The 23,354-nt window shown below is 45.7% G+C and overlaps 1 protein-coding gene across 6 annotated transcripts in view; it reads left to right on the top strand.

Annotated features, from left to right (window-relative positions):
* The first annotated feature begins 2,459 nt into the window (after positions 1-2,459).
* PHACTR4 (phosphatase and actin regulator 4) overlaps positions 2,460-23,354 on the top strand; it is a 144,231-nt gene continuing 123,336 nt past the window's right edge. Inside the window, exon 1 of one of the 6 annotated variants that reach the window (XM_063667116.1) lies at positions 2,460-2,667. The gene's annotated coding sequence lies outside the window, so the exon portion shown is untranslated. Of the gene's footprint in view, positions 2,725-23,354 lie in introns of all 6 variants that reach the window. The other 5 variants (XM_063667112.1, XM_063667122.1, XM_054498110.2 and 2 more) reach the window with 5 other exon arrangements.

Genomic DNA, 23,354 nt, shown 5'->3' with positions numbered 1-23,354 from the left:
TTGTCTTCATTTTCTCTTTCTTTCTTTCTTTCTTTCTTTTTCTTTCTTTCTTTCTTTTCTTCATTTTTTTTCCGCCCCGACGGAGTTTGGCTCATTGCCCAGGCTGGAGTGCAATGGCACAATCTCTGCTCACTGCAACCTCCGCCTCCTGGGTTCAAACAATTCTCCTGCCTCAGCCCCCCAAGTAGCTGGGATTACAGGCATGCACCACCACACCCGGCTAATTTTTTTGTATTTTTAGTAGAGACGGGGTTTCACCATGTTGGCCAGGCTGGTCTTGAACTCTTGACCTCAGGTGATCCACTTGCCTCGGCCTCTGAAAGTGTGGGGATTACATGGGTGAGTCACTGTGCCTGGCCAGCTTATCTTTATTTTCTTTTTTCTTTTTTTTTTTGAGACGGAGTCTCGCTTTGTTGCCCAGGCTGGAGTGCAGTGGCATGGTCTCGGCTCACTGCAAGTTCCGCCTCCCAGGTTCACACCATCCTCCTGCCTCAGCCTCCCGAGTAGCTGGGACCACAGGCGCCCACCACCACGCCTGGCTAATTTTTTGTATTTTTAGTAGAGATGGGGTTTCACTGTGTTAGCCAGAATGGTCTCTATCTCCTGACTTCGTGATCTGCCCACCTCGGACTCCCAAAGTGCTGGATTACAGGCATGAGCCACCGCGCCCAGCTTTATCTTTATTTTCATAACAGTCTTGAGTAAAGTTTGAAATTTTGATGACATACAATTTATTCAATTTTTTTGTTGTCTTTTCTTTCTTTCTTTCTTTTTCTTTTTCTTTTTTTCTTTTTTTTTTTTTTGCGATGGAGTCTCACTCTGTCGCCCAGGCTGGAATGCAGTGGCGCGATCTTGGCTCACTGCAACCTCCGCCTCCCGGGTTCACGCCATTCTCCTGCCTCAGCCTCCCAAGTAGCTGGGACTACAGGCGCATGCCCCCTTGCCCGGCTAATTTTTTGTGGTTTTAGTAGAGATGGGGTTTCACCGTGTTAGCCAGGATGGTCTCGATCTCCTGACCTCGTGATCCACCTGCCTCAGCCTCCCAAAGTGCTGGGATTACAGGCGTGAGCCACCGCGCCCGGCCAATTTTTGTATTTTTAGTAGAGATGTGGTTTCACCATGTTGGAGAGGCTGGTCTCGAACTCCTGACCTCAGGTGATCTACTAGCTTCAACCTCCCAAAGTGCTGGGATTACAGGCGTGAGCCACCGCGCCAGGCCAATAAATATATTAAAAAAATTTTTTTGAGACAAGGTCTCCCTCTGTCGTCCAGGCTGGAGTGTAGCGGCACCATCACAGCTCATTGCAGTCTGGACCTCCCCAGCTCAAACAATCCTCCTATTTCAGCCTCCTGAGTACCTGGGACTACAGGCACGTTCCATCATGCCCAGCTAATTTTTAAAATCATTTTTGTAGAGATGGGGTCTCACTCTGTTGCCCAGGCTGGCAGGCTGGTCTCAAACTCCAGGGCTCAAGGGATCCTCCCGCCTTGGCCTCCCAAAGTGCTGGGATGAGAGGTGTGAGCCACTGCACTCGGCCAACTTTTTTTTCTTCTTTTTTCTTTTTCTATTGAGACAGGGTCTTGCTCTGTTGCACAGGATGGAGTGCACTGGTGCGATCTCGACCTCCCAGGCTCAAGTGATCATCTCACCTCAGCCTCCCACGTAGCTGGGACTACAGGAGCTTGCCACTAGGCCCCGGATAATTTGTTTGTTTGTTTGTTTTGCGACAGAATCTTGCTCTGTCGCCCAGGCTGGACTGCAATGGCAAGATCTCGGCTCACTGCAACCTCCGGCTCCTGGGTTCAAGCGATTCTCCTGGCTCAGCCTCCTGAGTAGCTGGGATTACAGGCATGCGCCACCACGCCTGGCCAATTTTTTTAATTTTATGGATTGTGTATTTGAAAAGTCACATCGATTTTTCTCCTGGAATGTGCCGTAGCTTCAAGTTTTACATGTAGGTCTAATTTAGGTTGTGTGATACAATGGGTTTGCATTTAGAAGGGTCCTCTGGCAGCAGCAAGGAAGGTTTTCGGAGGGTGATAGCCTAGCGGCCTGAAACTACTGAGACTTGGAGAGAAGTGATGGTGGCTTTCACTAGGTGATGGTAGTGAGGGATATCGAAATGAATCAAAATACTGGGGATGTAGAATGACTGGACTTAATGGCTTGAGGGACAACACTGAGGGTAGATAACATGCTTGTACGTTTGTTGCACTTCAAATTGGTCCTCTAAATAGTTTTTCCTTTGGGGAGGTTATGATTGAAATTTGGCCAGTCGGGGATACAGTTTTCTCAAACAACACTCTTGTATCAGTTCCCTTTTTGGGTACTGCCTGGAGCCCAGTATTGAACTCTGTCCTCCCAAGCCCAAAGACCTTTGCCTCCCATAGTACCAGGAAAGGTGCCCAAGTTCTTTTACACACAAGGTGCGCGCGGCGGCTAGCGCATGCCCAGAGAGGCCGTAAGGAGGACGACCGCCCGGAGAGAAAGACGCACGCTTCCCGCCATTTTGTTGAGCTCGCCGCGCAACCGGCCCCTGCTGGGGACTACAAGTCCCGTGAGCCTCCGCGGCAGCACGTCCTACCCAACACTGTCCAGCCCGCTCCCTTTTTCCCCCTCCCCGGGGGCCGAGGGCTCCGGCTGCTGCCTGGCGGCCAACGGACCAGGTAGGATTTCCGGGAGAGGCTGCTGTGGAGGCTGAGGAGGCGGCGGCGGAGACCTGGGTGAGTTCAGCGAGCAAGGGAAAGTGAGCAGGACGCGCTCAGGATCAGGCTGCGGGCTCCTCTCAGGCTGCGGCCCCGTTCTTGGCTCTGCGAGAGGGTCCCGGTCCGGGCAGAAGGTAACGGCCCGGGTCGCCGTCGCTTCGGGCCAGGGCGGGGCGGGGCCGCCGCCTCCCTCCTCGGCCCTCCCACAACGGTCCAACCCGGGCTTCTCCGCCTGAGGCAGGGCCCGCGTAGGCTCGCGCTCTCCGCCCCCCGAGACTTGGCTGGGCCCTTTTGTCTGGGCTGCGTTGCTCCCCCTTTGTGTCCGTGCATGGAGTCTCCGCCACGGGGGAGCCTGTTCCGCCGGTCCCCAACGGGGGCTGCTCCCTGGGGATCCGGTTACAGTAACCGGATCCGGTCAAAGTACATTTTTCAAAACCGTCCTGCCTCAGACCTCTGCACCCCGGCTGGGCAGAACGGGGGCTTCGGAGCCAGGCGGAGTTTCTGTAAAAACCTGGAGGTTATTATTTAACTTTTAAACATCAGCCTGGGCGGCTTCAGGGCACGAAACTCCAGACGTTTTTCTTGGAGAGATGAGTTTAAGGAAAAGAAGCGACCCCCTCTCTCCCACCCTCTACACCCCGGCTCCGGGAAACCGGGAAGGCATCGAATTTGCTCCGATGTCTGTGCAGCTCACATCTGTGATCGGTGGACCAAAGAACCAGTGGTGAATGGTAGAACGGCAGTTCACGCACCTCCCAAATCTCGGAGGAGAGTGACTTACAGGGCATCACTGATTGCTTGCAAAAAAAAAAAAAAGAAAAAACCTCCAATACTTCATGCGGACATTCAGCTCCTCGCTCCCTCCAACCTCTTCCTTTTCTTTTTCTTTTTAAAACAAACAGTGGAAGGAAAAAGTCCTTCAGCGGAAGAATTTGCTTTATAGAGGAACCAGAAACCCAGTGGCTTCTAGAAGTCACTTTTCGCTAAATTAAAGAAATGAATTTCGAGCTGGTGGCGCGCGCCTGTAATGCCAGCTATTCTGGAGGCTGAGGCAGGAGAACCGCTTGAGGCCAGAAGTTCGCGACCAGCCTGGGCAACACAGCAAGACCCCATCTAAAAAAAAAAAAAACAAAAAAGGAATGAAGCCAGTTTAGAAATGAAGCCAGTTTAGGGGATGAGGTGTGGTAGATTCTTAGCGGAAACCGCAGAATTGGCGTGGATTGTGGATTTGATCAAATTTGGCTAGATAATGGTAACTGTGTATGTCCTGTTGGAAGACTGCATTGCTAGAATCAGCTTAAGGTAAAATTTGTTTGTTTCATTTAAGAGACAAGAGTCTTGCTTGGTTGCTGAAGCTTGAGTACAGTGGAGAGCTCCTAGTTCACTGCAGCGTCGAACTTCTTGGCTTAAGCCATCCTCCCACTGGAGGCTCCCAGATGCCTGGGACTAGAGGCATGAGCCACTGTGCCTGACTATTTAATTTAATTAATTTATATTTATTTATTTATTTTGAGACAGAGTCTCACTCTGTTACCCAGGCTGGAATGCAATGGCACGATCTTGGCTCACTGCAACCTCCACTTCCCAGGTTGAAGCGATTCTCCTGCCTCAGCCTCCTGAGTAGCTGGGATTACAGGTGTGTGCCACCATGCCCAGCTAGTTTTTGTATTTTTGGTAGAGACAAGGTTTCACCATGTTGGCCAGGCTGGCCTTGAACTCCTAACCTCAGATGATCCACCCGCCTCAGTCTCCCAAAGTGCTGGGATTACAAGCGTGAGCCACCGTGCCTGGCCAATTTTTATGTATTTATTTTTTGAAATAGGGTCTCTGGACTCTGGAGTGCAGTGAGTTGAGCACTGCTCACTGCAGCCTGGACCTCCTCCTGGGCTCAAGCCTCAGCCTCCAGAGTAGCTGGGACAACAGACACAGGCCACCAGCCCAGCTAATTAAAAAAATTTAAAAAAAAATTTTGTAGTGATTGGGGTCCCACTCTGTTGCCCAGGCTGGTCTTGGACTCCTGGGTTCAAGTGATCCTCCCTCCCAAAGTGCTGGTATTAAACCTTAAGATAAAGAATTCTATTTTTGTTTTTTGAGATGGGGTCTTGCTCTGTTGCTCAGGCTGTGCAGTGATGTGATCTTGGCTCACTGCAACCTCTTCCTCCTGGTTTCAAGTGATTCTCTTGCCTCAGCCTCCCAAGTAGCTGGGATTACAGGCATGTGCCACCACGTCTGGCTAATTTTTTTTTTTTTTTTTTTTTTAGTAGAGATGGTGTTTCACCGTGTTGGCCAGGCTGGTCTGGAACTCCTGACCTCAAGTGATTTACCTGCCTCCGCCTCCCAAAGTGCTGGGATTACAGGTGTGAGCCACCGTGCCCAGCCAATAAAAAATTCTAAAGAAGGTCATTGCAAATAATCCTTTTGAAAAATAGATTAATTCGTGTTTCAAGTCTCTGGGATGAGGATAGCCAGGAGGATCCCTTTACATGAATCAGGGAAGGTTATTGAAGTTAGATAAGTTAATTCCTGCCCTAGCCGAGTAGGCAAAATAAAGCCCTTCATGCTGTATTACTTTGTTTGATATCTCATAATGGAAATGACTTACTCTTGAGAATTCTAGATTGTATTAGTAATACTGTATAGGGATGGTAGATGCTTAATGCAGTTCTTCAATTTTTAATCCGGCAGTGAGTGAGGGTCTTTTGTGTTTTCCTGGCTATGGTTTGAAGAAGCAACCACAGAATTGCTCTAGTTTTAATAATAAACTGGCTGGGCGCGGTGGCTCACACCTGTAAACCCAGCACTTTGGGAAACTGAGGTGGGCGGATCACGTGAGGTCAGGAGTTCGAGATCAGCCTGGCCAACATGGTAAAACCCCGTCTCTACTAAAAATATAAAAATTAGCCAGATGTGGTGGTGGGCATCTGTAATCCCAGCTACTTGGGAGGCTGAGACAGGAGAATCACTTGAACCTGGGAGGCGGAGGTTGCAGTGAGCTGAGATCGTGCCACTGCATTCCAGCCTGGGCGACAGAGTGAGACTCAGTCTCAAAAAAAAAAAAAAAAAGAAATAATAAACTAAGAAACAGCAGTTGTTATTGACTGTTGCTTAATTGTACAAACATGACAATTTTCTCAATATTAATTTATTTTTATGATTATGATTATGATTTTTTTTTTGAGGCAAGGTCTTGTTCTGTCCCCCAGGCTGGAGTACAATGCTGTGATCATGGCCCACTGTAGCCTCAACCTCCCGGGCTCAAGTGATCCTCCCACTTCAGCCTTCTGAGTAGCTGGGACTACAGGTGCACACTACCACACTTGGCTAATTTTTTAATTTTTTTGTGGACACGAGGTCTCCCTGTGTTGCCCAGGATGCTCTTGAACTCCTGGACTCAAGCAGTCCTCCTACCTTAGCCTCCGAGAGTGCTGGGATTATAGGCGTGAGCCACTGTGTCTGGCTCTATATTTATTCATTTATTTTGTTTGTTTTAAACATAATTTTTTTCTTTTTTTGAGACGGAGTTTCACTCTTTTTGCCCAGACTGAAGTGCAATGGCACGGTCTTGGCTCACTGCAACCTCCGCCTCCTGGGTTTAAGTGATTCTTCTGCCTCAGCCTCCTGAGTAGCTGGGATTACAGGCACGTGCCAACACGCCTGGCTAATTTTGTATTTTTAGTAGAGACAGAGATTCACCATGTTGGCCAAGCTGGTCTTGAACTCCTGACCTCAGATGATCCGCCCACCTCAGCCTCCCAAAGTTCTGGGATTACAGGCGTCAGCCATCGCGCCTGGCCCATAATTTTATTTTGTAATTTTTATAGAGACAGGTCTCGCCATGTTGCCCAGCCTGGTCTCAAATTCCTTGGCTCAGGCGATCCTCTCACCTCAGCCTCCCAAAGTACTGGGATTACAGGCATGAGTCACCATGCCCGGCCTCCCAGTACCATTTTTTAAACAAATTAATACACATTGTGTCATTTAATCATCACTACAGTTCTGTGAGATGGTTGTTACTCTCATTTTACAGCTGTTAAAGCCTAGCCTCTAAAATGTTGAAGTGACTTGCCCAAGGTTATAGTTAACCCAGGTAGGAAATATCAGAGTAAACCATACTTCAAGTCTAGTCCTCTTTCAGTTACCTCACACTTATTACAGCTACTAATCTTACCAGCACCAACAGCTTTAATTTGCTAAAATCTAAATATTGGAGAAAATGGAAAATATTTTCCAATTAAGGCAAATTGATTTACAAGGAACTGGAATTTCTGGAACCATAAACAATGAGTCTTTTTCTTAAATTATATTGAACATTGGTCCCATTACTTTGTCTTCTGATAAGCTGTGATTACCTTGTGCCTAGGCAGAATGGCAGTTTTATGCAACGCTCAAAAAGTGGTGAGTTACTCAGTTTTGGTTTCCCCTAATCTTTGCTATAAGGTTTATTAAATATGTTGGAGAACATAAATACAATAGCTTTGGCTGCTGAAACGAACATTGAAGACAGAACTGAAATTAAGATACTGTATTTTTTTAGTCAGACCATCGGGACTCAAGAGAATGCTTTCTCTAGTTTCTGGTTTTAGTAAAAACTTTTAATCAGTTTCAAACCTGCAGTTAAGTCTTGGATTTATGTTAGTACATGCCATGAATGTGACATCAGAAACAGAAACCTATTTCACCTCCCTTACTTATTAGGTAAAATGCATAACATGCCAATGGAATTGAGTCAATACAATTATGTAGTCTAGCCTTTCTAACTGGTAGTAGCCTGTTTGAAATCTTTTATTATTGCATTATAATGGGAAAGAACATTTTTCCTTGTGCTCTTGCTGTTGGTTTACTTCATTTCCAAAACCATCTGTTCATTCAGTCAACAAATACGGAAAGTCTGTTATATTCTAAGCACTGTTGTAGACATTGAGGACAAAACAGTGAAAACAAGTATTTTCCCTCTTGGGGTTTACCTACTGATTAGGGTTGGCTGGGAAGAGGAAGGAGTCTGACAGTAAATAAGCACTAAATAAATAAAATTCCCTCATATAACTGCAACCTTGAGCAACTCAACCTCTTTGAGTTTTAGTTTTCTCGTCTTTAACATGGATGTAATTGATTCCTGCTCTTCCTATCCTGTGGATTATGTCTAAGAGGGAGTGGAATAAGTATTTGGATACATTATTTGCTTCAAATTCCTGTAGCAAGTTATTTTTACTACTATTAGAAGAAGAGGCCCAGCACGGTGGCTCACGTCTGTAATCCCAGCACTCTGGGAGGCCAAGGCAAGCAGATCACTTGAGGCCAGGAGTTCGAGACGAGCCTGGCCAACATGGCGAAACCCCATCTCTACTAAAAATAAAACAATTAGCTGGGGGTGGTGGCCCATGCCTGTAGTCTCAGTTACTTGGGAGGCTGAGGCATGAGACTTGCTTGATCCCAGGAGGCAGAGGTTGCAGTGACCAGAGATTGTGCCATTGCACTTCAGCCTGAGTGACAGAGCAAGGTTCCATCCTCCCACCACCCCTGCCTGCCCCCACCCCCCCAAAAAAAAAACAAAAGAAAACAAGGAGCATTGGAAGAAGATTATTTATAAAGAAAGAGAGAGGCTGGGCCCGGTGGCTCATGCCTGTAATCCCAGTGCTTCGGGAGGCTAAGGCAGGAGGATCGTTTTATGTTTATCCCAGGAGTTTGAGACCAGCCTGGCAACATAGCAAGACTTTGTCTCTACAAAAAAAAAACTAAAAATCAGCTAGGCTTGGTAGTGGACATCTGTAGTCCCAGTTACTCAGGAGGCTGAGATAGGAGGATCACTTGAGCCCCACGGTTTGAGGCGCAGTGAGCTATGATTGTGCCACCACACTACAGCCTGGGTGACAGAGCTGGAGACCCTGTTTCAAAAAATAAGTAAATAAAGTAAAATAGGAAAGAGAGAAGGGAATGGATGGATTCTTTATTCTGAGGGAGCTCTAAAGTCCTATTGTAAAACTTTCACAGTCGGCCGGGCGCGGTGGCTCACACCTCTAATCCCAGGACTGTGGGAGGCCGAGGCAGGTGGATCACCTGAGGTCCGGAGTTGGAGACCAGCCTGACCAACATGGAGAAACCCCATCTCTACTAAAAATACAAAATTAGCCAGGCATGGTGGTACACGCCTGTAATCCCAGCTACTTGGGAGGCTGAGGCAGGAGAATGGCTTAAACTCGGGAGGCGGAGGTTGCTGTGAGCTGAGATCACGCCATTGCACTCCAGCCTGGGCAACAAGAGCGAAACTCCGTCTCAAAAAAACAAACAAACAAACAAAAAAACTTTCACAGTCATGTCTTCACAGGGGCTACCATAACCAAATTATGTAGACCTTTTTCTTTTCTCTTCTTTCTTTTTCTTTTTTTTCCACCACTGTGGTCCCAGCTACTCGGGAGGCTGAGGCACAAGAATCACTTGAACCTAGGAGGTGGAGGTTGCAATGAGCCAAGATTGTGCCACTGGACTCCAGCCTGGGTGACAGAGTGAGACCTTGTCTCAAAAAAAAAAAAAAAATGGAGACAGAGTCTCACTCTGTCACCCAGGCTGGAGTCCAGTGGCATGATCAGCCTTGACCTCTTCCAGGCTTAAGCACTCCTCCCACCTCAGCCCCCTGAGTAGCTGGGACTACAGGCGTGCACCACCATGCCTGGCTAATTTTTTCTTTTTTCTTTTTTCTTTTAGTAGAGACAAGGTCTCATTATGTTGCCCAGACCAGTCTTGAACTCCTGAGCTGAAGCGATCCACCCACCTTGGCCTCCCAAGTGCTGGGATTACAGGCGTGAGCCACTGTGCTGGGCCTATGTAGACCTTTTAATTTTTTTTTGAGACGGAGTCTCGCTCTGTCGCCCAGGCTGGAGTGCAGTGGCCCAATCTTGGCTCATTGCAAGCTCCACCTCCCGGATTCACGCCATTCTCCTGCCTCAGCCTCCTGAGTAGCTGGGACTACAGGCGCCCACCACCACACCCGGATAATTTTTTTGTATTTTTAGTAGAGACGGGGTTTCACCGTGTTAGCCAGGATGGTCTCGATCTCCTGACCTCGTGATCCGCCCGCCTCGGCCTCCCAAAGTGCTGGGATTACAGGCATGAGCCACCGCGCCCAGCCTTAATTTTTTTTTGAAATGGAGTTTCGCTCTTGTCACTTAGGCTGGAGTGACAGTCTGATCTCAGCTTACTGCAACCTCCGCCTCCCGGGTTCAAGCGATTCTCCAGCCTCAGCCTCCCAAGTAGCTGGGATTACAGGCGCTCACCACCACGCCCAGCTAAATTTTGTATTTTTAGTAGAGACAGGGTTTTGCCATGTTGGCCAGGCTGGTCCTGAGGTCCCGAACTCCTGACCTCAGGTGATCCACCCACCTTGGCCTCCCAAAGTGGTAGGATTACAGGCGTGAGCCTCCGCACCCAGCCTTTTTTTTTTTTTTGTAGACGGGAGTCCTGCTCTGTCGCCCAGGCTAGAGTGCAGTGGTGTGATCTCAGCACACTGCAACCTCCACCTCCTGGGTTCAAGTGATTCTCGTGCCTCAGCCTCCTGAGTAGTTGGGGTTACAGGCGTGCACCACTATGCCCTGCTAATTTTTTGTATTTTTAGTAGAGATGGGGTTTCACCATGTTGGCCAGGCTGGTTTTGAACTCCTGACCTCAAGTGATCCGCCCGCCTCAGCCTCCCAAAGTGCGAGGATCACAGGCATGAGCCACCACACCCAGCCAATCAAAGCTTTTTAAAATGATCTGTAGGCCAGGCGTGGTGGCTGCGGCCTGTAATCCTAGGATCATGAGGCCACAAGGTGGAGTTCAAGACTAGCCTGGCCAACATGGCAGAACCCTGTCTCTACAAAACATACAAAAAAGTTAGCTCAGCATGTGGCACACTTCTATAGTCCCAGCTACTCTGGAGGCTGAGGTGGGAGGATTGCCTGAGCCTGGAAGGTTGAGGCTGCAGTGAGCCATAATTGCGCCACTGCACTCCAGCCCAGGTAGACAGGGTGAAAGACCATCTCAAAAAAAAAAAAAAAAAATTGCTTACTATCTTGATGGTAGCTGAGAGGGTTTAGAGAAGGTATTTATGTACTTGTTAAAAAATTTTGGCCAGACGCGGTGGCTCACGCCTGTAATCCCAGCACTTTGGGAGGCCAAGGCGGGCGGATCACGAGGTCAGGAGATCGAGACCATCCTGGCTAACACAGTGAAACCCCGTCTCTACTAAAAGTACAAAAAATTATCCGGGTGTGGTGGTGGGCCCCTGTAGTCCCAGCTACTCGGGAGGCTGAGGCAGGAGAATGGCGTGAACCTGGGAGGCGCAGCTTGCAGTGAGCCGAGATTGTGTCACTGCCCTCCAGCCTGGGTGACAGAGCAAGACTCCGTCTCAAAAAAAAAAAAAAAAAAAGAAAATATATATATATATAAAATTAGCTGGGCGTGGTGGTGGGTGCCTGTAGTCCCAGCTAGTCGGGAAGCTGAGGCAGGAGAATAGCATGAACCCGGGAGGCGGAGCTTGCAGTAAGCTGAGATCGCACCACTGCACTCCAGCCTGGGCAACAGAGCAAAGACTCCATCCCAAAAAAAAAAAAAAAAAAAAAAAAAATTCGCCAGGCGGAGTGGCTCACACCTGTATTCCCAGCACTTTGGGATGCTGAGGCAGGTGGATCACCTGAGGTCAGGAGTTTGAGACCAGCCTGGCTAATATGGTGAAACCCCGTCTCTACTAAAAAAAAAAAAAAATTAGCTGCGTGTGGTGGCAAGTGCCTGTAATCCCAGCTACTCAGGAGGCTGAGGCAGGAGAATCCCTGAACCAGGGAGGTGGAGGTTGCAGTGAGCCAAGATCACGCAATTGCACTCCAGCCTGGGTGACAGAGTGAGACTTCATCTCAAAAAAAAAAAAAAAAAAATTTTTTTTTTTTTTTTACTTTTTTTTGTTTTTCTTTCTTTCTTTCTCCCCCCAGCCCCCCTTTTACCATTTTTTTGTTTTTCTTTCTTTCTTTCTCCCCCCAGCCCCCCCCTTTTTTTTAAAAAACCCAAGGGTACAAGGGGAAAAAATAGAGGAAGTATTTAGAATGTTTTGTTTTGTTTTGATTTTAAGGATGGGAGAGGTTTGACATGTTTGAAGGGAAAGGGAAAGCAGCCAGCAGAGAGGCAGATATTGGAGATCTGCACAGAGAAAATGTAGATAATGAAGAAGCCTTAGGAGGAAATAGAATGAAAAGCTCATGAAACAGTAAACTTTGAAGAGGAACATGAAGAAATGAAGGGTGAGAGAAGATATATTTGGAAGTGGTGGACATGGAAGGTGAAATAAGAGTAGTTGTTACCAGTTGATTACTGTATTACCCAGGCACTGATGTAGGTTTATTTATTTTTATTTTTATTTATGTATGTATTTATTTTTTTAAGACAGAGTCTTGCTCTGGTGCCCAAGCTGGAGTACAGTGGCACAGTCATGGCTCACTGCAGCCTCAACCCCCCCCGGGTTCAAGCAATCTTCCCTTCTGAGCCTGCTGAGTAGCTGGGACTACAGGCATACCACCACGCCTGGCTAATTTTTGTGTTTTTTGTAGAGACGGGATTTCACCACATTGCCTAGGCTGGTCTTGAACTCCTAGGCTTAAGCGATCTTCCTGCCTGGGCCTCCCAAAGTGCTTGAATTCCACGAATGAGCCACCATGGCCAGCCTATAATTTCTTTCTTTCTTTTTTTTTTTTTTTTTTTTGAAACGGAGTCTCAGTCTGTCACCCAGGCTGGAGTGCAGTGGTGCGACCACAGCTCACTGCAGCCTCTACCTCCCCAGGCTCAGGTAGGTGATCCTTCCACCTCAGCCTCCCGGGTAGCTGGGACTATAGGTGCGGGCCACCACACCAGGCTAATTTTTAAAAATTTTTGTAGAGATGGGATTTCGCCATGTTGCCTAGGCTGGTCTTGAACTCCTGGTCTCAAGTGATCCATCCACCTTGGCCTGCCAGAGTGCTAGGATTACAGGTGTGAGCCCCTGTGGCTGGCCCTGGCCTATAATTTCTTTCTTTTTTTTTTTTTTTTCCTGAGACGGGGTCTCGCTCTGTCGCCCAGGCTGGAGTGCAGTGGCGCAATCTCGGCTCAGTGCCAGCTCTGCCTCCCGGGTTCACGCCATTCTCCTGCCTCAGCCTCCCAAGTAGCTGGGACTACAGGTGCCCGCCACCACGCCTGACTAATTTTTGTATTTTTAGTAGAGACGGGGTTTCACCGTGTTAGCCAGGATGATCTCAATCTCCTGACCTCGTGATCCGCCCGCCTCGGCCTCCCAAAGTGCTGGGATTACAGGCGTGAGCCATCGCGCCTAGCCTGTAATTTTTTATATTCCGTAATTGTAAAATTATTTGTCCATAAGTGGAGTAAATATTATATTCTCAACTTGTGTTTCTATTATCAACTTTTTTTTTAACTTTTGGACAAACTAATTTAGATGTGTGGGATAAAAATGTTATTCTGTGTTTTTTTAAATTTAACTTTTATGTTCAGAGATATATGTGCAAGGTTTGGTATATAGGTAAACTTGTATCATGGAGGTTTGTTGTGCAGATTATTTTGTCACCCAGGTATTAAGCCTAGTGCCCATTAGTTATTTTTCCAGATCATTTCCCTGCTCCCATCCTCCACTCTCTAATAGGCACCAGTGAGTGTTGTTCCCCTCTGTGTCCATGTGTTCTCATCATGTGATATTTGGAACATGTGATATTTGTTTTTCTCTTTCTGCATTAGTTTGCTAAAGATAATGGCCTCCAGCTCCACCCATGTTCCTGCAAAGGACATGATCTTGTTTTTTATGGTGGCATAGTATTGCATGGTGTATATGTACCACCTTTTCTTTATCTAGTCTACTTTTGACGGACATTTAGGTTGATTCTGTGTCTTTGCTGTTGTGAATAGTGCTGCAGTGAACATATGTGTGCATATGTCTTTATAATAGAATGATTTATATTCCTTTGGGTCTATAACCAGTAATGGGATTTCTGGATTGAATGGTATTTCTAAGTCTTTGAGGAATTGCCACACTGTCTTCCACAATAGTCAAACTAATTTATACTCCCACTGACAATGTATAAGCATTTCTTTTTCTCCACAACCTCACCAGCAGCTATTATTTTTTGACTTTTTTTTTTTTTCCGAGACAGAGTCTTGCTCTGTCACCCAGGCTGGAGTGCAGTGGAGTGATCTCGGCTCACTGCAGCCTCCGCCTCCCAGGGTCAAGCAGTTCTCCTCTCAGCCTTTCCAGTATCTGGGATTACAGGCCCACACCACCACACCTGGCTAATTTTTGTGTTTTTGTAGAGACAGGGTTTCACCATGTTGGCAGTCTGGTCTTGAAATCCTGACCTCGTGATCTGCCCGCCTCGGCCTCCCAAAGTGCTGAGATTACAGCCGTGAGCCACTGTGCCTGGCTTTTTTTTTTTTGAGACGGAGTCTGGCTCTGTCGCCCAGGCTGGAGTGCAGTGGCGCGATCTCAGCTCACTGCAACCTCCGCCTCCCGGGTTCAGGTGATTCTCCTGCCTCAGCCTCCCGAGTAGCTGGGACTACAGGCGCATGCCCCCACGCCCAGCTAATTTTTTGTGGTTTTAGTAGAGACGCAGTTAAACCGTTTTAGCCAGTATGGTCTCGATCTCCTGACCTCGTGATCCACCCGCCTCAGCCTCCCAAAGTGCTGGGATTACAGGCATTAGCCACCGCGCCTGGCCTGGCCTATTTTTTTACTTTTTAGTACTGGTCATCCTGACTGGTATAAGATGGTATCTCATTATCGTTTTAATTTGCATTTCTCTAATAGTCAGTGATGTTGAGCTTTTTTCATATGATTGTTGGCTATATGTATGTCTTCTTTTGAAAAATGTCAGTTCATGTCCTTTGCCCACTTTTTTCTTTTTGAGACAGAGTCTTGCTCTGTTGTCTAGGTTGGAGTGCAGTGGCACAATCTTGGCTCGCTGAAACCTCTGCTTCCCAGCTTCAAATGATTCTTGTGCTTCAGCCTCCCAAGTAGCTAGGACAACTGCACCACCACGCCTGGCTAATTTTTGTATTTTTAGTAGAGATGAGTTTTCACCATGTTAGCCAGGCTGGTCTCGAACTCCTGGCCTCAAGTGATCCACCTGCCTTGGCCTCCCAAAGTGTTGGGATTACAGGCGTGAGCCACTGCGCCCGGCCCTTTGCCTACTCTTTAATGGGGTTGTTTAGTTTTCTTCTTACAAATTTGTTTAAGTTCCTTATAGATGCTGGATATTAGACCTTTGTCAGATGCATAGTTTGCAAAAATTTTCTCCCATTCTGTAGGTGGTCCGTTCACCCTGTTGATAGTTTCCTTTTCTGTGCAGGAGCTCTTTAATTAGGTCCCATTTATCAATTTTTGCTTTTGTAGTAATTGCTTTTGGTGTCTCTGTCATGAAATTTTTTTGTTTTGTTTTGAGAGAGTCTCGCTCTGTTGCACAGGCTGGAGTGCAGTGGCATGATCTTGGCTCACTGCAAGCTCCGCCTCCTGAGTTCACGCCATTCTCCTGCCTCAGCCTCCCGAGTAGCTGGGACTACAGGCGCATGCCACCACGCCCGGCTAATTTTTTGTATTTTTAGTAGAGACGAGGTTTCACCGTGCTAGCCGAGATGGTCTCAATCTCCTGACTTCGTGATCCGCCCGCCTCGGCCTCCCAAAGTGCTGGGACTACAGGCGTGAGCCACCGCGCCCGGCCTGTCATGAAATTTTTGCCCATTTTTATGTCCAGAATGGTATTGCCTAGGTTATCTTCCAGGGTTTTTGTAGTTTCGGGTTTTACATTTAAGTCTTTAATCTGTCTTAGGTTAATTTTTGTATATAGAGTAAGGAAGGGATCCATTTTCAATCTTCTGCATATGGCTAGCCAGTTATCCCAGCACTGTTTATTTATTTATTTATTATTATTAATTTATTTATTTATTTTTAGACAGAGTCTCATTCTGTCGCCCAGGCTGGAGTACAGTGGCACGATCTTGGCTCACTGCAACCTCTGCCTCCTGGGTTCAAGTGATTCTCCTGACTCAGCCTACCGAGTAGCTGGGACTACAGGCCCCGCCACCATGTCTGGCTAATTTTTGTATTTTTAGTAGACACAGGGTTTCACCATGTTGGTCAGGCTGGTCTTGAATTCCTGACCTCAAGCGATCCACCCATGTTGGCTTCCCAAAGTGTTGGGATTACAGGCATGAGCCACCGCGCCTGGCCTCCTGCACCATTTATTGAATGGGGAATTCCTCATTGCCTATTTTTGTCTGGTTTATCAAAGATCAGATACTTGTAGGTGTGTGGCCTTTATTTCTGAGTTCTCTTTTCTGTTCCATTGGTCTATGTGTCTTTTTTTGTACCAGTACCATGCTGTATTGGTTACTGTAGCCCTGTGGTATAGTTTGATGTTGGATAGCATGATGCCTCCAGCTTTGTTCTTTTTGCTTAGGATTTCCTTGGCTCTTTTGGTTCCATATGAATTTTAAAATAATTTTTTCTAGTTTTATGAAGAATGTCAATAGTACTTTAATAGGAATAGCATGGAATCTGTACATTTCTTTGAGCAGTATGGCCATTTTAACAATATTGATTCTTCCTATCCATAGGCATGGGACGTTTTCCCATTTGTTTGTGTCATCTCTGATTTCTTTGAGCAGTGTTTTGTAGTTCTCTTTGTAGAGATCTTTCACCTCCCTGGTTAGCTATATTCCTGGGTATTTGTGTGTGTGTGTGTAGCAGTCGTGAATGAGATTGTGTTCCTGATTTGGCACTCAGCTTGACTGTTGTTGACGTATAGGAATGTTAGTGATTTTTCACATTGATTTTGTATCCTGAGATTTTGCTGAAGTTGTTTATCAGCTTAAGGAGCTTTTGTGCTGAGACCATGAGGTTTTCTGGATATAGGATCATGTTGTCTATAGACAAAGATGGTTTGACTTCCTCTCTTCCTATTTAGATGCCCTTAAATACCTACTTCATTGAATTTTTAACATGCAGTGGTATTGAATTTTATCGAAAGCCTTTTCTCCATCTGTTGAGATAACCATGTGGTTTTTGTCTTTAGTTCTGTTTATGTGATGAATCATATTTACGAATTTGCGTATGTTGAACCAACCTTTCATCCCAGGGCTAAAGCCCACTTGATTGTGGTAGGTAAGCTTTTTGTTGTGCTGCTGGATTTGATTTGCCAGTATTTTGTTGAGGATTTTTGCATCGATATTCATCAAGAATATTGACCTGAAGTTTTCTTTTTTTGTTGTGTCTCTGCCAAGTTTTGGTATCAGGATGATGCTGGCCTCATAGAATGAGTTAGGAAGGAGTCCCTCCTCTTCATTCTTTTGGAATAGTTTCAGCAGGAATGGTACCAGCTCTTCTTGGTACATCTGGTAGAATTCAGCTGTGAATCCATCCGGTCCTGGGCTCTTTTTGGCTGATAGGCTATTTATTACCGACTCAGTTTCAGAGCTCGTTATTGGTCTGTTCAGGGATTCAATTTCTTCCTGGTTCAGTCTTGGGAGGGTGTATGTGTCTAGGAATTATCCATTTTTTCTAGATTTTCTAGTTTATGTACATAGAGGTGTTCATAATATTATCGGATGGTTATTTGTATTTCTGCGGGGTCAGTGGTAATAGCCCCTTGTCATTTCTGATTGTGATTATTTGAATCTTCTCTCTTTTCGTCTTTATTAGTCTAGTAGCAGTCTGTTGTATTACTTTTTTCAAAGACCCAACTCCACCAGGCGCAAGGGCTCATGCCTGTAATCCCAGCACTTTGGGAGGCCAAGGTGGGTGGATCACTTGAGGCAAGGAGTTTCAGACCAGCCTGGCCAACATGGCGAAACCCCATCTCTACTAAGAATATAATTAGCCACACATGGTGGTGCACACCTGTAATCCCAGCTACTTGGGAGCCTAAGGCATGAGAATCGCTTCAACTTGGGAGGTGGAGGTTGCAGTGAGCCAAGACTGCACCACTGTGCTCCAGCCTGGACAACAGAGTGAGACTCTATCTCAAAAAATAATAATAAATAAATAAAACACAAAAAACCCAAATCCCTCCTGGATTTGTTGATCTTCTGAATGAGTTTTCAGTGTCTCAATCTCCTTCAGTTCAGCTCTGATACTGATTATTTCTTCTCTTTTTCTAGCTTTGGGATTGATTTGCTCTTGGTTATCTATATCTAGTTCTTTTAGTTGTGATGTTAGGTTGTTAAATTGAGATCTTTGTAACTTTTTGATATGGGTATTTAGTGCTCTAAATATCCCTCTTAACACTGTCTTAGCTGTGTCCCAGAGATTCTGGTATGATATATCTTTGTTTTCATTAGTTTCAAAGAACTTCTTGATTTCTGCCTTAATTTCATTATTTACTCAAAAGTCATTCAGGGCCAGAAACAGTGGCTTATGCCTGTAATCTCAGCACTTTGGTAGGCCGAGGCAGGCGGATCACCAGAGGTCAGGAGTTTGAGACCAGCCTGGCCATCATGGTGAAACCCCATCTCTACTAAAAATTCAAAAATTAGCCGGACATGGTGGTGCATGCCTGTAGTCCTGGCTTCTTGAAAGGCTGAGACAGGAGAATTGCTTGAACCTGGAGGCAGAGGTTGCAGTGGGCTGAGATTGTGCCACTGCACTCCAGCCTGGGCGACAGAGCAAGACTCTGTCTCAAAAAAAAAAAAAAAAAAAAAAAAAGTCATTCAGAAGCAGGTCATTCAATTTCCATGTAATTGTATGGTTTTAAGTGAATTTTTTTTTTTTTTTTGGAGACAGAGCCTCATTCTGTCGCCCAGGCTGGAGTGCAGTGGTGCGATTCCAACTCACTGCAACCTCCGCTCCTGGGTTCAAGCGATTCTCATGCCTTAGCCTCCCGAGTAGCTGGGATTACAGGTGTGTGCCACCACACCCAGCTAATTTTGTATTTTTAGTAGAGATGGGGTTTCACCATGTTAGCCAGGCCGATCTCGAGCTCCTGACCTCAGGTGATCTGCCCGCCTTGGCCTCCCAAAGTGCTGGGATTACAGACGTAAGCCACCACGCCCGGCTGCTTTTAAGTGAATTTCTTAGTCTTAATTTCTAGTTTGATTCTGCTGTGGTCCGAGAGATTGTTTACTATGATTTCAGTTCTTTTGCATTTGCTGAGAAGTGTTTTACTTCCGATTATGCAATCAGTTTTAGAGTATATGCCATGTGGCAATGAGAAGAATGTGCATTCTGTTTTTTGTTTGTTTGTTTGTTTGTTTGTTTGAGACAGAGTCTTGGTGTGTCACCCAGGCTGGAGTGCAGTGGTGTGATCTCCGCTCACTGCAACCTCCACCTCCCAGATTCAAACGATTCTTCTGCCTCAGCCTCCCGAGTAGCTGGGACTACAGGCATGTGCCACCAATCTTAGCAAATTTTTGGACTTTTAGTAGAGACAGGGTTTCACCATGTTGGCCAGGCTGGTCTTGAACTCCTGACCTCAGGTGATCTGCCTGCCTCGGCCTCCCAGAGTGCTAGGATTACAGGCATGAGCCACCACGCCTGACCAATTCTGTTGTTTTTGGGTGGAGGGTTCTGTAGGTGTCTTATCAGGTCCCTTTCACCCAGTGCTAAGTTTGAATCCTGAATATCTTTGTTAATTTTCTGTCTCGATGATCTAATAATGTCAGTGGGGTGTTAAAGACTCTCACTATTATTTTGTAGGAATCTAAGTCTCTTTGAAGGTCTCTAAGAACTTGCTTTACGAATCTGGGTGCTCCTGTGTTGGGTATATATATGTGGCGGTATGAGCTACCATGCCCAGCCTTGTGTTTTTTTAAATAATGGTATCCAATCATTTTCAGTAGCAATTGTTTTGTGAGGGCATTTTGAACCTTGTAAGACACCAAATAATGAAGTGCTTTTATTAGTCTTGTGATACTAGTATCCACCTAGGTCATTCGATATTTAAAATCTGCACTTTGTATAGGACCAACGATATTTTAAAAAATAGTGAAGTATCTTCCTTACACTAGTGTTGATGATGTGTATATTTCTTGTTTACCTGAGTATAGGGCTCTTAGAGAAATGGTTGTTCTTTGGGAAAGCTTAGGTGAGTTGATTGTTTATTAAGCAAGTTTAAAAATTAGAGCCCTCAGGCCAGGCACGATGGCTCACGCCTGTAATCCCAGCACTTTGGGAGGCTGAGGCAGGTGGATTACAAGGTCAAGAGATCGAGACAATCCTGGTCAACATGGTGAAACCCCGTCTCTACTAAAAATACAAAAATTAGCTGGGCGTGGTGGCATGCGCCTGTAGTCCCAGCTACTCGGGAGGCTGAGGTAGGAGAATCACTTGAACCCAGGAGGCAGAGGTTGCAGTAAGCCGAGATCGCGCCACTGCACTCCAGCCTGGCAACAGAGCGAGACCCCGTCTCAAAAAAAAAAAAAAAAAAATTAGAGCCCTCAGTTTTCCCCCTCCTCCAGTGAGTGACAAGTAGAAAGAGGGAGGATTCCAAGAGATAATATTTAAAAATAGCCTTACATCTTCTTCCCTTCATTCATGGATTAATCTCTGTTAAAAATGCTGCCAGTAGATAGCAAAGAATAACTGTATAGAACCAATCATAGGATATAAAAGGACTTTCTTCTTCCTTTTACTTGCACATACCCAACTTTTCCTCCTGTCCCTTCCTCTAAATTTGAATTTATTTGAGGGTGAGCATTATGATTCAGGATATCAGTGCACCTTTGCTGTATGTATTAAAGGGTGAAAGGCTGGGAATGGTGGCTTATACCTGTAATCCCAGCACTTTGCGGGGGCCGAGGCTGGAGGATTGCTTGAGGCTAGGAGTTCGAGACCAGCCTGGGCAACATAGCAAGGCACTGTCTCTACAAAAAACAATTTTTTTTTTCTTTTTTTTGAGATAGAGTCTTGTTCTGTCGCCCAGGCTGGAGTGCAATGGCGTGATCTTGGCCCACTGCAGCCTCTGCCTCCCAGGTTCCAGCGATTCTCCTGCCTCAGCCTCCTGGGTAACTGGGATTACAGGTGCACGCCACCACGCCTGGCTAATTTTTGTATCTTTAGTAGAGACAGGGTTTCTCCATGTTGGCCAGGCTGGTCTCGAGCTCCTGACCTCAGGTGATCCACCCGCCTCGGCCTCCCAAAGTGCTGGGATTACAGGTGTACGCCACCATGCCCGGCCTTTGTTTTTTTTAATTATCGAAGTATGGCAACATGGGCCTGTGGTCTCAGCTATTTGGGAGCCTAAGGCAGGAAGATCACTTGAGCCAGGAGACTGAAGATGCAGTAAGCTGTGATGGTGCCGTTGTACTGCAGCCTGGGTAATAGAGTGAGACTCTGTCTCAAAAAAAACACCAAAAAAAGATGTCACATAATCCTAAAATTCATATGGAACACACAAAGGCTCTGAATAGTTAAAGCAATTTTGAGCTAAAAGAATAAAGCCAGAGGCATCATACTGTCTTATTTCAAAATATACTACAAAACTAAAGTAAAACAGCTTGGATCTGCCATAAAAAGAGAGACATAGACCAATTGAATAGACTATAGGGAATCCAGAAGTAAGTCCACATAGGTATGGTCAATTGATTTTCAACAAAGATGCCAAGAACACACAATGGGGAAAAGACAATCAGTGTCTTCAGTAAATGATGTTGGGAAAAGTGGATATCCACATGCAGAAGAATGAAATTAGATCCATGTCTCTCACCATCTTAAAAAATTGACTCTTACTGGGCACGGTGGCTCACGCCTGTAATCCCAGCACTTTGGGAGACCGAGGCGGGCAGATCACGAGGTCAAGAGATCAAAACCATCCTGGCCAACATGGCGAAACCCCGTCTCTACTAAAAATACAAAAATTAGCTGGGCGTGGTGGTGTGCACCTGTAGTCCCAGCTACTTGGGAGGCTGAGATAGGAGAATCGCTTGAACCCAGGAGGCGGAGGTTGCAGTGAGCTGAGATTGCGCCATTGTGCTCCAGCCTGGGTGACAGAGCCAGACTCCATCTCAAAAAAAAAAATCAATTCAAAATGGATTTAAAGACTTAAAAGTGAGACCTGAAACTGTAAAACTACTAGAAGCAAACACAAGAGAAAGCTTCATGACATTGGTCTGGGCAATGATTTTTTGGTTATGACCCCAAAAGCACAAGCAACAAAAGCAAAAATAGTCAAAGGGGATTACATCAAACTAAAAAGCTTCCGCACAGCAAGGGAAACACCAGAATGAAGAGACAACGTATAGAATGGGAGAAAATATTTGTAAACTATACATATGATTAGAGGTTAATAGGAAAAGTTATAAGGAACTCAAACAACAGCAAGGAAACAGTCCCATTTTAAAATGAGCAAAAGATCTGAATAGACATTTCTCAAAAGAAGACCTATAAATGGCCAACAAGAATATGAAAAAATGTTCAATATCACTAATCCTCTGGAAAATGCAAATGAAAACCACAATGAGATTACCTCACACCGTGTTAGAATGGTTTTTATCAGAAAAATGAAAGATTTGTGGGATACCATATTGGTGAAGCAAAAAATGTAAAATTAAAAGAAAAAAACAAAATAACAAGTGTTGGCAAGGATGTGGAGAAAAGGGAACCCTCATGCACTGTTGGTGGAAATGTAAATTTGTATACTACTTTTTTTTTTTTTTTTTTTTTGAGACACAGTCTCGCTCTGTCGCCAGGCTGGAGTGCAGTGGCGCAATTTCGGATCACTGCAACCTCCGCCTCCTGGGTTCAAGCTATTCTCCTGCCTCAGCTTCCCGAGTAGCTGGGACGACAGGCGCATGTCACCACGCCCAGCTAATTTTTGTATTTTTGGTAGAGATGAGGTTTCACCGTGTTGGCCAAGATGGTCTTGATCTCTTGACCTCATGATCGCCTGCCTCGGCCCCCCCTCAGGTTTTGGGATTACAGGCGTGAGCCACCGCGCCTGGCCTGTACACTGCTGTTCTATGGAAAACAGTATGGAGATTCCTCAAAAAATTGAAAATAGGATTATCATACGATTCAGCAATTCCACTACTGGGTATATATCCAAAGGAAATGAGACCAGTGTATTGAAGAGGTATCTGTATGCTCATGTTCATTGCAGCATTATTCACAAGAGCCAAGATACAGAATCAGTGTAAGTGTCCATCAGTAGATGAATGGATAAAGAAAATGTGGTATATATACACAACGAAATACTATTCAGACTTGAAAAAGAAGGGAATCTTGTCATTTGGGACAACATGGATGAACTTAGAGGATATTATGTTAAGTGAAGTCAGCCAGGCACAGAAAGACAAATACTGCATGCTCTTATTTTGTTGTTACAGGCAGGGTTTTTCGCTGCTGTGTTGCCCAGGCTGGAGTACAGTGGCTATTCCCAGGTGCAATCATAGCACACTATAGCCTTGAAGTCCCTCCTGGTATCAAGCGATCCTCCTGCCTCAGCCTTCTGAGTTGGTGGGACTACAGGCAGGTGCCACCATGGCTGGCCGCATGCTTTTACTTATATGTGGAATCTAAAATGTCAAACTCAGTCTTAAAATTCTCATATACCTATGTTAACACCACCAAGGCTGTGGCTACCATTAGCAACAGGAGCATTAAATATCTGTTGGGTAAACTGTAGACCAAGGCTTTTAGTATTAAAGAATATAATTCTAAT

Source organism: Pongo pygmaeus, chromosome 1, assembly GCF_028885625.2.
Source record: "Pongo pygmaeus isolate AG05252 chromosome 1, NHGRI_mPonPyg2-v2.0_pri, whole genome shotgun sequence".
Lineage (NCBI taxonomy): Eukaryota > Metazoa > Chordata > Mammalia > Primates > Hominidae > Pongo > Pongo pygmaeus.
The sequence above is the reverse complement of the archived record's forward strand: the minus strand, read 5'-3'. Positions and strand labels throughout refer to the sequence as shown.